Genomic DNA, 18,195 nt, shown 5'->3' with positions numbered 1-18,195 from the left:
CCAGCAGCAACAACAGCAGCGCCAGCAGCAGTAGGCGTTACACTCAAGGATGCATCGGAGGAATCCCAGGCAGGAGAGGACTCGTCAGACTTGCCAGTGACATGGCCTGCAGGACTATTGGCTTTCCTGGGTAAGGAGGAAATTGACACTGAGGGAGTTGGTGGTGTGGTTTGCAGAGCTTGGTTACAAGAGGAAGGGATTTAGTGGTCAGTGGACTGCTTCTGCTGTCACCCAAAGTTTTTGAACTTGTCACTGACTTATGATGAATGCGCTGCTGGTGACGTATAAGGGAGGATGTTCCGAGGTGGTTAAAATCCTTACCCCTACTTATTACAGCTTGACAAAGGCAACACATGGCTTGACACCTGTTGTCCGCATTTATGTTGAAATAATTCCACACCGAAAAGCTGATTTTTTTTGTATTTTGACCAGGCATGTCAATGGCCATATTTGTCCCATGGACAACAGGTGTCTCCCCGGGTGCCTGACTTAAACAAACCACCTCACCATCAGAATCCTCCTTGTCAATTTCCTCCCCAGCGCCAGCAACACCCATATCCTCATCCTGGTGTACTTCAACAGTGACATCTTCAATTTGACTATCAGGAACTGGACTGCGGGTGCTCCTTCCAGCACTTGCAGGGGGCGTGCAAATGGTGGAAGGCGCAAGCTCTTCCCGTCCAGTGTTGGGAAGGTCAGGCATCGCAACCGACACAATTGGACTCTCCTTGGGTATTTGTGATTTAGAAGAACGCACAGTTCTTTGCTGTGCTTTTGCCAGCTTAAGTCTTTTCATTTTTCTAGCAAGAGGATGAGTGCTTCCATCCTCATGTGAAGCTGAACCACTAGCCATGAACATAGGCCAGGGCCTCAGCCGTTCCTTGCCACTCCGTGTTGTAAATGGCATATTGGCAAGTTTACGCTTCTCCTCAGACGCTTTTAATTTTGATTTTTGGGTCATTTTACTGAACTTTTGTTTTTTGGATGTTACATGCTCTCTACTATGACATTGGGCATCGGCCTTGGCAGACGACGTTGATGGCATTTCATCGTCTCGGCCATGACTAGTGGCAGCAGCTTCAGCACGAGGTGGAAGTGGATTTTGATCTTTCCCTATTTTAACCTCAACATTTTTGTTCTCCATATTTTAATGTGTGGAATTATATGCCAGTATCAATAGCAATGGCCTACTACTATATATACTGCGCACAACTAAAATGCACCACAGGTATAGAATGTAGATGGATAGTATACTTAATGACGACACAGAGGTAGGTACAGCAGTGGCCTTCCGTACCGTACTGCTATATATAGTATACTGGTGGTCACTGTGTCAGCAAACTGCAAAACTAAAATGCACCACAGGTATAGAATGTAGATGGATAGTATACTTAATGACGACACAGAGGTAGGTACAGCAGTGGCCTTCCGTACCGTACTGCTATATATAGTATACTGGTGGTCACTGTGTCAGCAAACTGCAAAACTAAAATGCACCACAGGTATAGAATGTAGATGGATAGTACACTTAATGACGACACAGAGGTAGGTACAGCAGTGGCCTTCCGTACCGTACTGCTATATATAGTATACTGGTGGTCACTGTGTCAGCAAACTGCAAAACTAAAATGCACCACAGGTATAGAATGTAGATGGATAGTATACTTAATGACGACACAGAGGTAGGTACAGCAGTGGCCTTCCGTACCGTACTGCTATATATAGTATACTGGTTGTCACTGTGTCAGCAAAACTCTGCACTGTACTCCTCCTATATAATATTATACTGGTGGTCCCGACTCCCCAGTCCCCACAATAAAGCAGCACACTGAGTACAGATATGGAGTGTTTTTCAGGCAGACAACGTATAATGGTGGTCACTGTCAGCAAAACTCTGCACTGTATTCCTCCTATATAATATTAATTATACTGGTGGTCCCCAGTCCCCACATTAAAATAAAGCAGCACACTGAGCACAGATATGGAGTGTTTTTCAGGCAGACAACGTATACTGGTGGTCACTGTCAGCAAAACTCTGCACTGTACTCCTGCTATATAATACAGCTGCTCCCCAGTCCCCACAATTAAGGAATAAGCACAAATATTTTTGCATCAAGATTAATAAACTGAGAGGACGCCAGCCACGTCCTCTCCCTAACATTTCCAATGCACGAGTGAAAATGGCGGCGACGCGCGGCTGCTTATATAGAATCCGAATCTCGCGAGAATCCGACAGCGGGATGATGACGTTCGGGCGCGCTCGGGTTACCCGAGCCATACGGGAGAATCCGAGTATGGCTCGGACCCGTGTAAAAAGGGTGAAGTTCGGGGGGGTTCGGTTTCCAAGGAACCGAACCCGCTCATCACTAACGATAATGCCAAGCAAGTGGTTAAGATACTACACTCAGAATTGTTTTGTATTGATTGCTTAAGTATTTTGTATATTGTATTGATTTATTAAGCCTTGGATGGAGATAAAGTGGGCGGAGATAAAGTATCAGGCAATCAGCTCCTAACTGCCATGTCACAGGATAGGTTTCAAAAACTTTATCTTCATCCGCTTTACCTCCATCCAAGGTTTAGTAACCCCCTTTGTTTGATATATTATTTTGTGAAATCTAAAAGGGGAACATTTTTAGAAACAATCTATGAATTTTATTACAACAGATTCAATTACTTTTTACTGGAGCGTTATTGCAGTGTGGCTTTTTTCTTGACATGTAAAAAGTAGATGGATCACATGGGGGGTAGGGGGTGCAAAGACTGGAGGGGGTGATGAGAGAGAATTAGGATTACAGTGAACTACATGCTCCGTGCATGCCAAATATGCTGCACCCAGAGCATTTGTGTCTCTGATTCCAGTGATGTATTGTCCCTGGTGTAAGGATAAGGCTGGAGAACCAGAGTCCAGCCACAATCATTCATGAGCAAAAGTTATGAATTTAAGATAAAGAAGAAGAAAGCCGAAGTACAATTATGAACTCCAGCCGTTGGGGCGATTCAATTAGGATCACGGGGATGTAGCTCCTGGGTTAAATGCCCGGAGCTATTTAATAACTTCATTGCACTTGACACACAGTAAACCAGGAGATGCATTTTACCATGACTAATGCCCAGGGATTAGTAGCGGCACACTGTAACTCTTAGTTAAGTGCCAGATGCAATTATTCAGTAAGCCCGTGACTAGCCCTACTAACTCCAAGGCACTAGTTAACGCAGATTTGTGCTCAGGACGGTGCAGGCAGAAATCCTCTAGTTTTGGGTTTACATCGAGAGCAATTAATTAGCTCGGGCACATAACCAAGGAGCTACATCAATGCAATGGTAATTGAATTGCCCCTTTTGTGAAAACCTGACTGATGACTGATATAATATGGTGAAAGTAATAAGAAGGGACTGGAGAGTATCCAAGAATATTCTAAGTAAATAAAATACACCAAGCAAACAGATTGTTTATGTTATTAGTGGAGTGTCTCTTGACTAGCACTAAGGACACCTTATATATTCATTTGAATTTTTTTCTTGTTTTTTCCATTGGCCTTAATGTAAATGCCATATGTAGTAACAGTAATCACTTGAACCTATTTTGCATACCACTTATGTCCATTTACTATGTAATGCATTCTCTAGCTATGTGTTACACTTCACTCTGGTGAATATGGATTTCAGTTTAATTAAAAGGATTTTAGCTTAATTCAGGATGAGTTCACGCCCAGATTGAATTAGCCATAACCTGTCGGCCCTATGTCTACTGTACGTCCGTGGAATCACCTCCTCATTGCCAGAGAATCAGGTATCAATTATCAAAGCTTGGATTTAGCTTTCCTTGTGTGCACAGACACTGTCAGTCTTCATCTCTGGTATTCCCTGATTGTTTTCCATGTATGACTCCTGCTGCCTTGTGACTTCACTGCTGTAATTCTCCATGTGTACCCTGTGATTGACAGTTTCCATCTGTTCATGTTCCTGACTCCATTGCTGTTTAATCCTTGTGATTCCTGTTGGTCTGCCAAATTGAAGCCTGAATCTTTTTCCTCCATGTGTCCACACCCACGGTCAGTCCGCTGCTGTCATGATTTAGAGAGCTGGTATTGTATATTGGACACTCTATGTCCCTGACATTTCTGTATCACTGTTGTGCGACTGTGCCGCCGGTTGGTGGGACCTAGCCGCTGCATCCGTTCCAATTGGACTGCAGCTCTCCATGCGATTCATTCACCATGTTGTGTGCAGTGTTCATTACTGCCTTACTGCATTTGTTCTTTATTCTTTTGTGTTGTGTTATACATATATGATTGATTTTTCGTATTTTTAGTTATATGTTGTATTTTGTTCAGCATTCAGTTCCACTTTGTAGAGTAATCTGTGCATGTTGTTAAATCGTTCTGCGGTTACTTGGGGACTCTGCTGTACAGAGAGGGAACAAAGGAAAATAGAAAAAAACATTTGTTCAGTGTCGTGCATAGAGAGTGAAGCTGCTGACCAGCGAGCAGTGACTGGAAAGTAGTTCTAAGTGGAGAAGTGGATGAAAGGCTTTTTGTACCTCAGATTCAGCTTATCTGTTCAGTAAACCTTCACTGCCTATTTAACAAATAATGGGGCAGATGTATTAACGTGGAGAAGGCATAAGGAAGTGATAAACCAGTGATGTGTGTAAGGTGATAAAGGCACCAGCCAATCAGCTCCAATATGTAAATTAACAGTTAGGATCTGATTGGCTGGTGCCTTTATCACCTTACACATATCACTGGTTTATCACTTCCTTATGCCTTCTCTAGGTTAATACATCTGCCCCAAAATTGCAGGATATCCTCCGAAAAACACCCATGTTTTGGGATACACACAGATATTAAATATGCCCTGAATGCACCATGGAGGGACTACAGCAGATTATCTCCATAAGTTTCTATGAGGGCTGTGAAGCTGTCAGATTTACCAAGCTCCAGAATGAATCTGAAGATGGCATAAGCCACTGTAGCCTATGGGTTAGATTCCGCAAAATGACAGCTGCACATGCGCAGTCAGCAGCCGTGTACCTAGAGCCGTGTACCTAGAGTCCCAATAGTAGAGGGAAGTGACCACTGATGTGGTCACTCCACTCTGAACACTTTGCAGGGATGAGCTTCTTTCTGAGCATCTGTCCCTGCATTTGAGTTTTCATATATTCGGGCTGTGTATAATTATATGCCCTAAGTGTAAAGAAAGATTCAGTTTATCTGTTCAATAAATCTGCTCTGCAGACTTTAAGTGTAATGAAAATACTTTTTTCATAAAATGCAGCTTATTTGTTCAGTTTTATATTCAGTAAAAGCCCCCATACATCAGCTTCCACAATTCGCACATCCCACCAGCACTACCAATTCGCCATCGGATCTGACAAATCGCGGCCAGCACTGATCTGTAATCTATTGAGAAATCAGGGAAATTAAGCATATTAAAAATGCCTGAATCCAGATTAGGGAATCTAGATTTTTCAAAATGTTTAATATTCCCGATTATCCGATCCGGCCTTCGGGTAATTGGTACATATGGCCCCCATTCATCTGTGATGTATGTGGCCATATGTCTACACTGCAGAGATCATGTACAATAAATAATGGAAACATTAATGTAGCATTTTCCAGAACTCTGAACCTTAGTTACAAATTTACAATCTCCCTGTTCTTCTGGAGCAGCGGAACCACTCCACACATCTGTAACCATGGTAAGAAAGTGCACCAACTCAACCACAATGTATAGATCAACATATTTCTAGTGAGAATAGGGTCAAATTGTAAATATATTGTTGGATTTTATTTTTATGATTCTTAGAACTTGCATTGATTTTGATTGTATTGTGACTAGATCCAAGTTAGCTATTATCCTGCTGAGGGACAGCAGTATTTAAAAGTTAGAGAAAAAGTGTAATCCAGAACAACTCAGTTCTAAAAGTATTTTAATAGCACCACTCCTGTTGTGGGAACATGTTTGGGATTCTAGTGATTTGTAAAAAGATTTGCAGTATCATTTTGAATTGTACAATGAACAGTGCCTGAAAAATAAAAATACATCCTTGCCGCACTGGTTGTATGTTTTTTGTTGAAAGTGGAGTATGCTGCTGCACACACTCAATGTTGCTACTCCTACAGGGAAACTTCACTCTATGTACCAAGATGTCCACCAATGTTACTACTTAACATGTGTGGAGCCATCTCGGGACTGTGTCAAAGTGCCTCAAATCTTTCTGTTCTCCAGGGAGGCTTCATACAATATCCCAAGATGTTCACTGAGATCACTATTGAACATGTGCAGGGGCTATCTTGTTCTTTACTGTGTGAGACTGTGTAGTGTGATATGGTGGGAGACAGAACTCTTCTGCTTATTTCATATGTTCCAGCATCCCTGCACCGCTACACATTTGCAGTATACACTCCACTCAAGTTACATTCCGTCACCAGTGTACATGTAACAGTGAGTATGGCTGTACATGGTATCTTTCAATAAACCCATACCACTGGTTAAGCTTTTCATAGTTTGAGTTATCCACTGGTATGTGTCTATATAACTCTGCAATATCAAAACATGCACACACATCATTTCCAACATCCTGCACCGCTGTATGACACCCCAACCAACCAACAACCAGTGTGTATAACAGTGAATACAGTTGTACCTGCTTTACCTTAAATAAAACAACTCCACTTGTAAAGTAACAAGGCTTTTCATAGTTGTAAGGCATCTGCTGGTGTGTATAGAAACTCTGCTGCATACTCAAGCCTGTACACACATATCTCTAACAACTTTACTGTCTACCAGGAAGGGGAACCCTCACCTCTCTGCCTAGGTAAACATTCAGCCCTGTCCAATGTTAACCCTCCACTGGATGAGGAGTGAGCCAATATGGGACCAGAGAAGACTGCAAACAAACTGGACAAGGGTGAATTCCTTCAAGCCCATACTTACCTAGCAGTTTAGACTAGGTAGTATTAATCTTTGATGGTTTAGGTTCCATTATGCAGTTTAGTCAGGACTTTGTGTTTGTGTATACTGTGCAGTAACGTGTGGTGAGGTAAATGGCTGGGTAGGCAATGGCTAGTGTCAGAGCCAGATTAACACACACACACACACACACACACACACACACACACACACACACACACACACACACACACATATATGTGAGCATTATACAAAGGTGCTGCAGTATATAATGCTGGAAATTTGGTGAGTTTTGATCAGTTATATGCAGACAAGGATGGCAGGTGAGGCAGTGGCTCACCTGTCATAATCCAGTTTTGACTATAAAAGTTATTAGAATAATAAAAAGACTATGTTTGTATATCTTCTTTGTATTTTTCTTATAATTTTTATAGTCAAAACTCTGAAGTATACTGGAGTATGACAGGTCACCTGCCTCACCTGACCGCATGTCACCGATACTGTGTACACTGTGTCCATCTTGCAGAGCCGGATAAAGGGGGGTGCCCTGGGGCCCCCATTCCAAAAGGGCCCCCAACACCCACCACAGATCGTATCTCTCTTACCGATCTGATCTGCGCCGGTGCTGCGCTCCCAGCTCCTGATCCCACTGTATGTATATTGCGTCAGGTGGGCTAACGAGCAGGAGCACAGACAGGGCAGCTGAGCGATGGCTCATCTGTCCAACAATGAATGAAGCTGCAGCCTGCGGCTCAATCATTGGCTGTGCTCGCAGGCTGCAGGGAAGTAGGAGGGGTGCACTGGGTGTCTGGAGCAAGACGCCAGCGCCCATCGGAGATTGTGCGGCGTGGGCTGCTTGCAGGAGAGACACAGAGCTCTTCTATTGTATTGTCACAGCTTCTCTGTCAGCAACACAAAGAACGTAAGGCTAGCTGTATTGATTTTTAGGCTCTGGGTCATATACCTGCGTATAATATATATATATATATATATATACACACACACACACACACACACACACACACACACACACACACACACACACACACAGGTATATGACCACATACTTACATATATATATATACATATATATATATATACACATATACACTATATATATATATATATAGATATATAGATATATACATTCATATGTGTGTGTATATATATTTATACATTATATATATATATATATATATAAAACATATATATATATATATATTTTATATATATTTATATAAATATATATATATAAAACATATGTATATTTATATGTTTTATATATATATATATATATATATATATTCTATAGAGATAACCCTAACCCTCTAAAACTTTTTTTAATCTTTCACCCACCAGGGCCAGTACTGATAAAAGCAGTAGGGTCCCCCATCTTAAGTGCACCGGGTCCCCCGAAGGCTTCATCCGGCCCTGCCATCTTGTACTGTTATGTTTATCCTCCTCATCAATAATCTTGTACTACTATTTTTGGCAATTGAGCCATATAACTGTACCTATAAACATTATAATCCTAAACAGAAAGAGCCAAATTACACGGATCTCACTTTTCAGATGCTCGGCTGAACAACAGGACCACAGTGGAAAGCTGACTGCATGGACATACAAGAAGTCAGCCTTTAAACCAACAACTTGTGATATCAGTACTTAAGGCTTAGGGGTATATCTACAAATCAGAACTCAATTGCAAAACTGTGAAGGTGCCTCCACACACCCGAAATCTGTAACCCCTGGCCAGAAGTACATAGAACACCTCTGAGGTGATATAAGTGAAAAAACAGAAACTACGCAATCCAATCTGATGTGGATTTTTATCTATACATAAAATTTACTTTTTACATACATCCATATACTAATTGATACCGGCCAGCATCACTGGTGATGCTGGCCGGTATCAATTAGTATATGGATGTATGTAAAAAGTAAATTTTATGTATAAATAAAAATCCACATCAGATTGGATTGCGCAGTTCCTGTATTCTGTATTTTCTGACTATTATATAAAGGGTTAAAACCAAAAACCCTTGGGTATTGCAGCATCCATCTGGGATCAATCATAGCGCCGGGAGTATTTGGTTTTGGATTGATTTAAGTGAAAGTTACCATTAGCAATGGGGGAGGGGGGGGGGCATGACTGAGAGTCTCATTCAGTGCATGTTGTGCAAGATGTATGCACACCTGGAGCAGCCGACCCAGTGTGAATACATCTGCACGAGATGTGTGCGAACGGTTTCCCTAGAAGCCCAAGTACAGTAACTGATCTAGAGCAGACCGTTACGCGACTGAGGGATATTCATAATCTTGAGCAAAGTTTAGATAGAACGGTGTAGGAGTTGCAGGGGACACACACCGGTAGACGAGGATAGTCAGGTAGTTAGCAGGGTCACTGTTAGAAGGAAGAAAAAGAGGGGGAGGTACGACATCTCTGAACTATCAAACCCGAACAAATTAGCCCGACTGGATGAAGATTCGGTGGATGATAGTGAGGAAATGACAGAGCTCGAGGAAACTGTTCCCTCTAGCAACCGGAGGAGTGGTCCCTCCGCCACAGACGGGATGAAAGATAGAGAGGTACCCAGGCAGATTGTGGTGGTAGGGGACTCTATTATCAGGAAGACAGATAGGGCAATCTGCTACTGGGATCGCGACCGCCATATGCTCTGTTGTCTCCCAGGTGCTTGGGTACGGCACATCACAGAGCGGGTAGATAGATTGTTGGGAGGGGCTTGGGCTGACCAAGCGGTCTTGGTGCACATTGGCACCAACGACAAAGTTAGCGGTAGGTGGGATGTCCTTAAGAAAGATTATAGGGACTTAGGCCAGAAACTAAAGGAAAGGACATCTAAGGTAATATTCTCCGAAATACTACCTGTGCCATGCGCTAACCCAGGGAGGCAAAAAGAGATCAGGGAGGTAAATGTGTGGCTTAGAGACTGGTGTAGGAAGGAGGGGTTTGTGTTCCTGGAACACTGGGCGGACTTTTCAGTCAGGCGCCATCTTTGTTGTCGGGATGAATTGCACCTGAATGAGTAGAAGGCTGCGGTGCTGGGGGGGAAGGATGGTTAGAAGGTTGGAGGAGCTTTTAAACTAGGAGCCTGGGTGAGGGTTTAGCTCGAAACTATGGGTCATGCAGTGAGAATAGTAAGGATGGTGGTAGTGAACTACTAAATGGGGGTGGAGAAGGGGGGAGGGTAAGAGCAGCCGGTAAGGGTATTTACATGGGTAAAAGGGTATTACCAAAGGTATTGCCAATACATTAGTTAACAACAATTATGGGTCATCATTACAGCATATAGAAAATGATGCATGTAGCGTCAAGGGAAAATACTTATGTCGGGGCGGAGAGTTTTGAAAGACTCAATGTGTGGATCAAAGAGAATAGTAAGGTGGGCTGTATTAAGTATGATGTGGGTGGAGAGGGAGGGAGGAGACGAACAGTCAGTAAGAGTAACTCTAGGAAGGCAGTTGTGAACAATGAGAGGATACCTTTAAGAAAAAAATGGACAAGGGAAACACTAAACTAAAATGTATGCTTGGAAATGCAAGAAGCCTAGCAGGCAAATTGGGGGAATTGGAATTGTTAGCATCAAAGGCTCAGTATGTTATTATAGGTATTATGGAAACATGGTGGGACGACTCTCACGACTGGGTTGCAAACTTGGAGGGGTATTCTCTTTTTAGGAGGTACATGGCTAACAAAAGAGGAGGAGGTATATGTCTTTATGTTAAACCATGTCTTAAACTGGTGATCAGACTGCCTGCCAGTTTTCGTGTAGGGGACTCAGGAGTATCCAGCCCAGCATTCTATCCGGTACCCTAATCTAACCCGGGAGGGTAGTGGAATATCTAATGCTGTTTTTGGGTGGGCACTATTGACACCCCACACAATCTGGTACGAATGCTGTATTATTAGTGGTGGATTTTTAAAGTTGTTAAGTGTTTGGATTGTTGTTTTTTTTTTAATTTCTATGGATTAAAACGTACTTCACCATATTATCCTTTCTTTCATTTTTTGGGATGAGTGTGGACTACACATGTGCAAAGTGAGACACACCACCAGGAAGGAGGATTGAAAAACGTTTGGAATATTATGCTATTTCTGGATCCAGTAGTGAAAATTTGATGAAGATTGTATAAGACATTGCCTGTGGAAAAGACGTTTGTTGGGTTGATGTTCCCCAGTGGTGCGCAGAATCACTAAAATATTAGATCTTGTGAATTATACTTAAAGGAGGTTATTTACGAGGGGATTGGAGATAATGTGGAGTCACTATGGGTTGAAATCTCAAGTGGGGGTATTGATGCAAAAAAACTAGTCATCGGCACGTGCTACAAACAGCTGGATATTAGCATACATGAGGAAGAACAACTCTTGCAGAAAATGTAAAAGGCTGTGGGATTGGGGGACATCCTAGTGATTGGGGATTTTAATTATCCTGATATAAATTGGATTAACAAATCATGTGTTAAAGCTAGGGGCAACAGGTTCTTAAATACGTTTAAGGATCACTACTTGTCTCAATTAGTTGAGAACCCAACTAGAGGTAAAACTGCTCTGGATCTAGTAATTACCAATAATGTGGACATTATATCAAACACTAAAGTTGGGTGAACTTTGGGTAACAGTGATCACTATATGATCACATTTGACATCAGTTTCAAGAAGCATAGCTACAGTATAAGGGATCAACCAAAACATTTAATTCAGGAAAGCTAACTTCAGTATGCTAAGATGTGCACTAAACGACATTGACTGGGAAGTTTGCTTCATGGCAAGAACACAACAGAAATGGGGGATGCTTTAAAAGGGTTGCTAGATAGCAATATTCACAAATTCATTCCCATGGGCAGTAAACGGAGGAGTAAAAAACTCAAACTGATGTGGCTTAATAAGGTGGTCAAGGAAGAAATGAATAAAAAGAAGCATGCTTTCAAAGCATTTAAATCTAATGGAAAGGAATAGTCATTCCAGTACTAGAAGGAATGCAATAAAAGATGCAAAAAAGTAATGAGCAGCTAAAATTGAAAATGAAAAGCAAATCGCTATAGACAGTAAACCAATCCTAAAAAGTTTTTTAAATACACAAACAGTAAAAGGTTAAAAAAGGAAAACATAGGTCCAATAAAAGATGAATTTGGAGTATTAATAAATGATGACGAAATAAAAGCAGAAATACTGAACAAATTGTTTTCATCAGTGTTCACCAGAGAAGAACTGACGGTGGGAGTAGTGCATAACAATAGTGACAGTAATGATTCGTGGCTAGAAACTTGTTTAAGTGAAGTAGTCCGGGAGAGACTAAGCAAAATTATGATGAATAAATCACCTGGCCCAGATGGACTTCACCCGAGGGTTCTTATGGAGCTTAGGTCATAACTAGCAAGACTTCTATGCTTTATATTCAATAGTTCAATTAGATCAGGCATGTTACCGAAAGATTGGCGAATAGCTGAGATAGTACTATTATTTAAAAAGGGATCTAAAAATCATCCGGGTAACTACAGACTGGTTAGTTTGACATCTATAGTGGGGAAAATATTGGAATTATAAGGGATAGCATACAGGAGTATCTGCAGACCGCTAAGATTATTAGTAGGAATCAACATGGGTTTGTGAGGGACAGATCATGTCAAACTAACTTAGTAAGCTTCTACTGTATGAGGAAGTGAGCGACAATCTTGACCAGGGAAAAGCAGTGGATGTGGTTTATTTAGATTTTGCAAAAGCCTTTGAAACAGTACCTCACAGGAGACTGATCATCAAATTAAAGGAGCTTGGCCTACTATTTGTACATGGATAAGTAACTGGCTGGATAACAGGGTACAGCGAGTAGTGGTCAATGGGATGTCCTCCAGATGGGCACCAGTAGTCAGCAGAATACCGCAAGGGTCCGTACTCGGGCCACTACTGTTCAACATATTTATCAATGACCTATAAATAGGCCTGGAAAGCACAGTGTCAATCTTTGCAGATGATACTAAACTGTGTAGGGTAATTAATTCGGAAATAGATGTGAAATCTCTACAGAATGACTTATCTAAACTTGAAATCTGGGCGTCTAAATGGAGAATGAGGTTCAATATAGAAAAATGCAAAGCAATGCACTTTGGGACTAAAAACAAACTTGCATCCTACACATTAAATGGGAAAAATCTAGGGGTAACAGTATTGGAAAAAGATTTTGGGATACTTATTGATAATAGGCTTAATAACTGTATACAATGTCAAAGTGCAGCAAAGGAGGCAAGTAAAGTGCTAGCATGCATAAAACGGGGAATTGAGACAAGGGATGAGAGTGTAATCCTGCCGCTGTACAAATCATTGGTATGTCCACACCTGGATTATTGTGTTCAATTTTGGGCTCCACATTATAAAAAAGAAATCTGTGAACTCAAAAGGGTTCAAAGGTGATCTACTAAATTGATTAAAGGGCTAGAGGGACTGGATTACGAAGAAAGGCTTACCAGGTTGAATATGTATACACTGGAAAAGAGGCGTCTAAGAGGAGACATCATTAATATCTTCAAATATGATACTCAGCAAGGAAAAGGGGACGGGGAATACCCTCTGCACAAGTTAAAGGTCAATATGTTCTTTTAAGTATAAGGAAAGCCCCAAATGATACACATACTCTGGTTACTATACCTAATACTGTATTGGGGGTGCTGCCACAGACAATAAGATTGAGAACAAGAAAAAGGGATAGAAAGGATTGTCTCTTGGTTGGCGCACAAAGAGAAGAAATATTGATTTGATTTTTTATTTTAAATATTTTGAATAAATATAAAATATAACTTTTATTATCAACAAATAAAAAAGAGATGTGAAATATATGAGATAATATTTTCCAATGAAATATACCTTTATAAGGAATAAAAATGTATTGAATTCTATTCACTGTGTGTAATTTGTCATTTTACTGAATATCCATAAGAACCAGGATCACCATACATCTGAGAAAAAACTGTATATAGATTTTTGAAAAAGAGATACGTTGTATCTAGTCAGGTTTGACAGTGTTGCGGTTTTTGTTGGAGACTAACACCGCTGCATTGTAACTACTGAGGACAGATTTCATATGAGTATAAGTCTCCTGCATATATACTCATAAACCAAATAATAAATGTGTTTAGGGACCGCTAATCGCGTTTCCTGATATTGGTAAGCTGTCCGTACACACACACCAAAATTGTCCTCGGATACTACAACTGAAACATAATAGTTTATTGTATCATTTGAAATTTAATGGTATACAACATACAGGACACACACAGATCTAAATGTCCTCGGACATCTGTTCCTAAGAGCTGAACCGCCTATAATTTAGCATAGTTCAGTATGCATACATTAGAATGGCAGCATACAGGACGCAGACAGACTGAGGTATCCGCATGCTTGTTATTAACAGCTGAGCCGTTTGTAGCTAGCGTAATTCAATATGTGAGCTATCCATATATCCACATTGAAATTATGTTTAGATGTTTTAATCAAAGCACATTGATACATTTATGAACACTTTCTGAATGGCTTTCCGTGTCATCTAAAATCTAGTAGTGTATAACATGCGGGACACACACAGATCAGAGTGTCCGTGGACGTCTGTTACTGACAGCTGAACCACTTGTAATTTGGCGTGGTTCGGTATGTGGGCTGTCTGTATACATACATTGAAATTGTCCTCAGGTACTTATAACTACAGCACATTGATTTATTATGCTGTCTAGAGTCTGATAGTAATCAGCATACAGGACACAGACAGACCGAAGTGTCCACGGGCGTCTATTACTGACAGCTGAACCATTTGTAACTAACGTAATTCAATATGTGAGCTGTTCGTACATCTATATTAAAGTTGTCCCCAAATACTCTAATTAGAGCATGTTGATACATTTATTCAACACTTTCTGAATAGCTTTCCGTGTCATCTGAAATTTAATGATATGTAACATACGAGACACATACGGATCAAAGTATCCGCGGCCATTTGTTATTGACAGCTGAGCCACTTGTAATTCAGCGTGATTCAGTATATAGGTTGTCTGTATACATGCATTAAGGTTATCCTCAAGTACTTTTTGACTAAAGCACATTAGTTTATCATGCCGTCTAGGATCTGATACTAATCAGCATATAGGACACAGACAAACCAAAGTGTCCACGGACATCTGTTACTAACAGCTGAGCTGCTTATAGTTAACGTGGTTCAATGTATGAGCGGTCCGTGTACCCACATTATGATTGTCCTCAGATACTTTAACTGGAGCACATTATCACATTACCTAGACACTTTCTAAATAGCTTTCCATTCTAGTATTTCTGAATAGCTTTCCGTGTCATCTAAAATTTAATGGTATGTAGCATACGAGACACACACAGATCAGTAATTCAGCGTGATTCAGTATATAGGCTGTCTGTGTACATAGAGAAAACACATGGGCAATGGCTGCCCCGTTACATCGGGCGCTAATAGATTGATTAAAGAAAACACCTAATATATAATGGTTGTCTGTATGCATACATTGAAATTATCCTCAAGTACTTTTTGGCTAAAGCACATTAGTTTATCATGCCGTCTGGGATCTGATACTAATCAGCATACAGGACACAGACAGACCAAAGTGTTCACGGGCGTCTGTTGCTAACAGCTGAGCCGCTTGTAGTTAACGTGGTTATATGTATGAGCGGTCCGTGTATCCACATTAAGTACTTTAACTAAAGCACATTAACACATTAATTAAACATTTTCTAAGTAGCTTTCCATTCTAGTATATTGATCCTGGTCCTATAGCATATATTTCTATTTCTTAATTAATTTACAGCATTTTTTTCACAGTGAGAGTTTTTACAGCAGGCACATCCGTGCCGCTTTGAAACGACACCCAACGTGCACGTTTCACATCAGCTTCATCACATCACCTGATGAAGCTGATGTGAAACGTGCACGTTGGGTGTCGTTTCAAAGCGGCACGGATGTGCCTGCTGTAAAAACTCTCACTGTGAAAAAAATGCTGTAAATTAATTAAGAAATAGAAATATATGCTATAGGACCAGGATCAATATACTAGAATGGAAAGCTACTTAGAAAATGTTTAATTAATGTGTTAATGTGCTTTAGTTAAAGTACTTAATGTGGATACACGGACCGCTCATACATATAACCACGTTAACTACAAGCGGTTCAGCTGTTAGCAACAGACGCCCGTGAACACTTTGGTCTGTCTGTGTCCTGTATGCTGATTAGTATCAGATCCCAGACGGCATGATAAACTAATGTGCTCTAGCCAAAAAGTACTTGAGGATAATTTCAATGTATGCATACAGACAACCATTATATATTAGGTGTTTTCTTTAATCAATCTATTAGCGCCCGATGTAACGGGGCAGCCATTGCCCATGTGTTTTCTCTATGTACACAGACAGCCTATATACTGAATCACGCTGAATTACTGATCTGTGTGTGTCTCGTATGCTACATACCATTAAATTTTAGATGACACGGAAAGCTATTCAGAAATACTAGAATGGAAAGCTATTTAGAAAGTGTCTAGGTAATGTGATAATGTGCTCCAGTTAAAGTATCTGAGGACAATCATAATGTGGGTACACGGACCGCTCATACTTTGAACCACGTTAACTATAAGCGGCTCAGCTGTTAGTAACAGATGTCCGTGGACACTTTGGTTTGTCTGTGTCCTATATGCTGATTAGTATCAGATCCTAGACGGCATGATAAACTAATGTGCTTTAGTCAAAAAGTACTTGAGGATAACCTTAATGCATGTATACAGACAACCTATATACTGAATCACGCTGAATTACAAGTGGCTCAGCTGTCAATAACAAACGGCCACGGATACTTTGATCCGTATGTGTCTCGTATGTTACATATCATTAAATTTCAGATGACACGGAAAGCTATTCAGAAAGTGTTGAATAAATGTATCAACATGCTCTAATTAGAGTATTTGGGGACAACTTTAATATAGATGTACGAACAGCTCACATATTGAATTACGTTAGTTACAAATGGTTAAGCTGTCACTAATAGATGCCCGTGGACACTTCAGTCTGTCTGTGTCCTGTATGCTGATTACTATCAGACTCTAGACAGCACAATAAATCAATGTGCTGTAGTTATAAGTACCTGAGGACAATTTCAATGTATGTATACAGACAGCCCACATACCGAACCACGCCAAATTACAAGTGGTTCAGCTGTCAGTAACAGACGTCCACGGACACTCTGATCTGTGTGTGTCCCGCATGTTATACACTACTAGATTTTAGATGACACGGAAAGCCATTCAGAAAGTGTTCATAAATGTATCAATGTGCTTTGATTAAAACATCTAAACATAATTTCAATGTGGATATATGGATAGCTCACATATTGAATTACGCTAGCTACAAACGGCTCAGCTGTTAATAACAGAAGCATGCGGATAACTCAGTCTGTCTGCGTCCTGTATGCTGCCATTCTAATGTATGCATACTGAACTATGCTAAATTATAGGCGGTTCAGCTCTTAGGAACAGATGTCCGAGGACATTTAGATCTGTGTGTGTCCTGTATGTTGTATACCATTACATTTCAAATGATACAATAAACTATTATGTTTCAGTTGTAGTATCCGAGGACAATTTTGGTGTGTGTGTACGGACAGCTTACCAATATCAGGAAACGCGATTAGCGGTCCCTAAACACATTTATTATTTGGTTTATGAGTATATATGCAGGAGACTTATACTCATATGAAATCTGTCCTCAGTAGTTACAATGCAGCGGTGTTAGTCTCCAACAAAAACCGCAACACTGTCAAACCTGACTAGATACAACGTATCTCTTTTTAAAAAATCTATATACAGTTTTTTCTCAGATGTATGGTGATCCTTGTTCTTATGGATATTCAGTAAAATGACAAATTACACACAGTGAATAGAATTCAATACATTTTTATTCCTTATAAAGGTATATTTCATTGGAAAATATTACCTCATATATTTCACATCTCTTTTTTATTTGTTGATAATAAAAGTTATATTTTATATTTATTCAAAATATTTAAAATAAAAAATCAAATCAATATTTCTTCTCTTTGTGCGCCAACCAAGAGACAATCCTTTCTATCCCTTTTTCTTATCTTCAAATATGTAAAGGGACATTACAAAGAGTTATCAGAGGAATTGTTTATCAAAAGAACTCTGTTTAGGAAATGAGGGCACCCGCTGAGGCTAGAGGAGAGAAAATTCCATATGCAA

At 40.4% G+C, this 18,195-nt stretch overlaps 2 long non-coding RNA genes across 3 annotated transcripts in view; one reads left to right on the top strand and one right to left on the bottom strand.

The window, feature by feature from the left end:
- The window catches only part of LOC134909987 (uncharacterized), a 78,609-nt gene that overhangs the window by 8,650 nt on the left and 51,764 nt on the right, over positions 1-18,195 (top strand). The gene's annotated exons all lie outside the window — the stretch shown is intronic.
- The window catches only part of LOC134909986 (uncharacterized), a 66,457-nt gene continuing 51,846 nt past the window's right edge, over positions 3,585-18,195 (bottom strand). The window contains exon 2 of one of the 2 annotated variants that reach the window (XR_010176077.1): positions 3,585-4,404. This is a non-coding gene — a long non-coding RNA (uncharacterized LOC134909986). Of the gene's footprint in view, positions 4,408-18,195 lie in introns of both variants that reach the window. The other variant, XR_010176076.1, reaches the window with a different exon arrangement.

This window comes from Pseudophryne corroboree, chromosome 4 (assembly GCF_028390025.1).
Source record: "Pseudophryne corroboree isolate aPseCor3 chromosome 4, aPseCor3.hap2, whole genome shotgun sequence".
Taxonomy (NCBI): domain Eukaryota; kingdom Metazoa; phylum Chordata; class Amphibia; order Anura; family Myobatrachidae; genus Pseudophryne; species Pseudophryne corroboree.
Note: the sequence above shows the minus strand (reverse complement) of the source record. Positions and strands in the feature narration are given on the sequence as shown.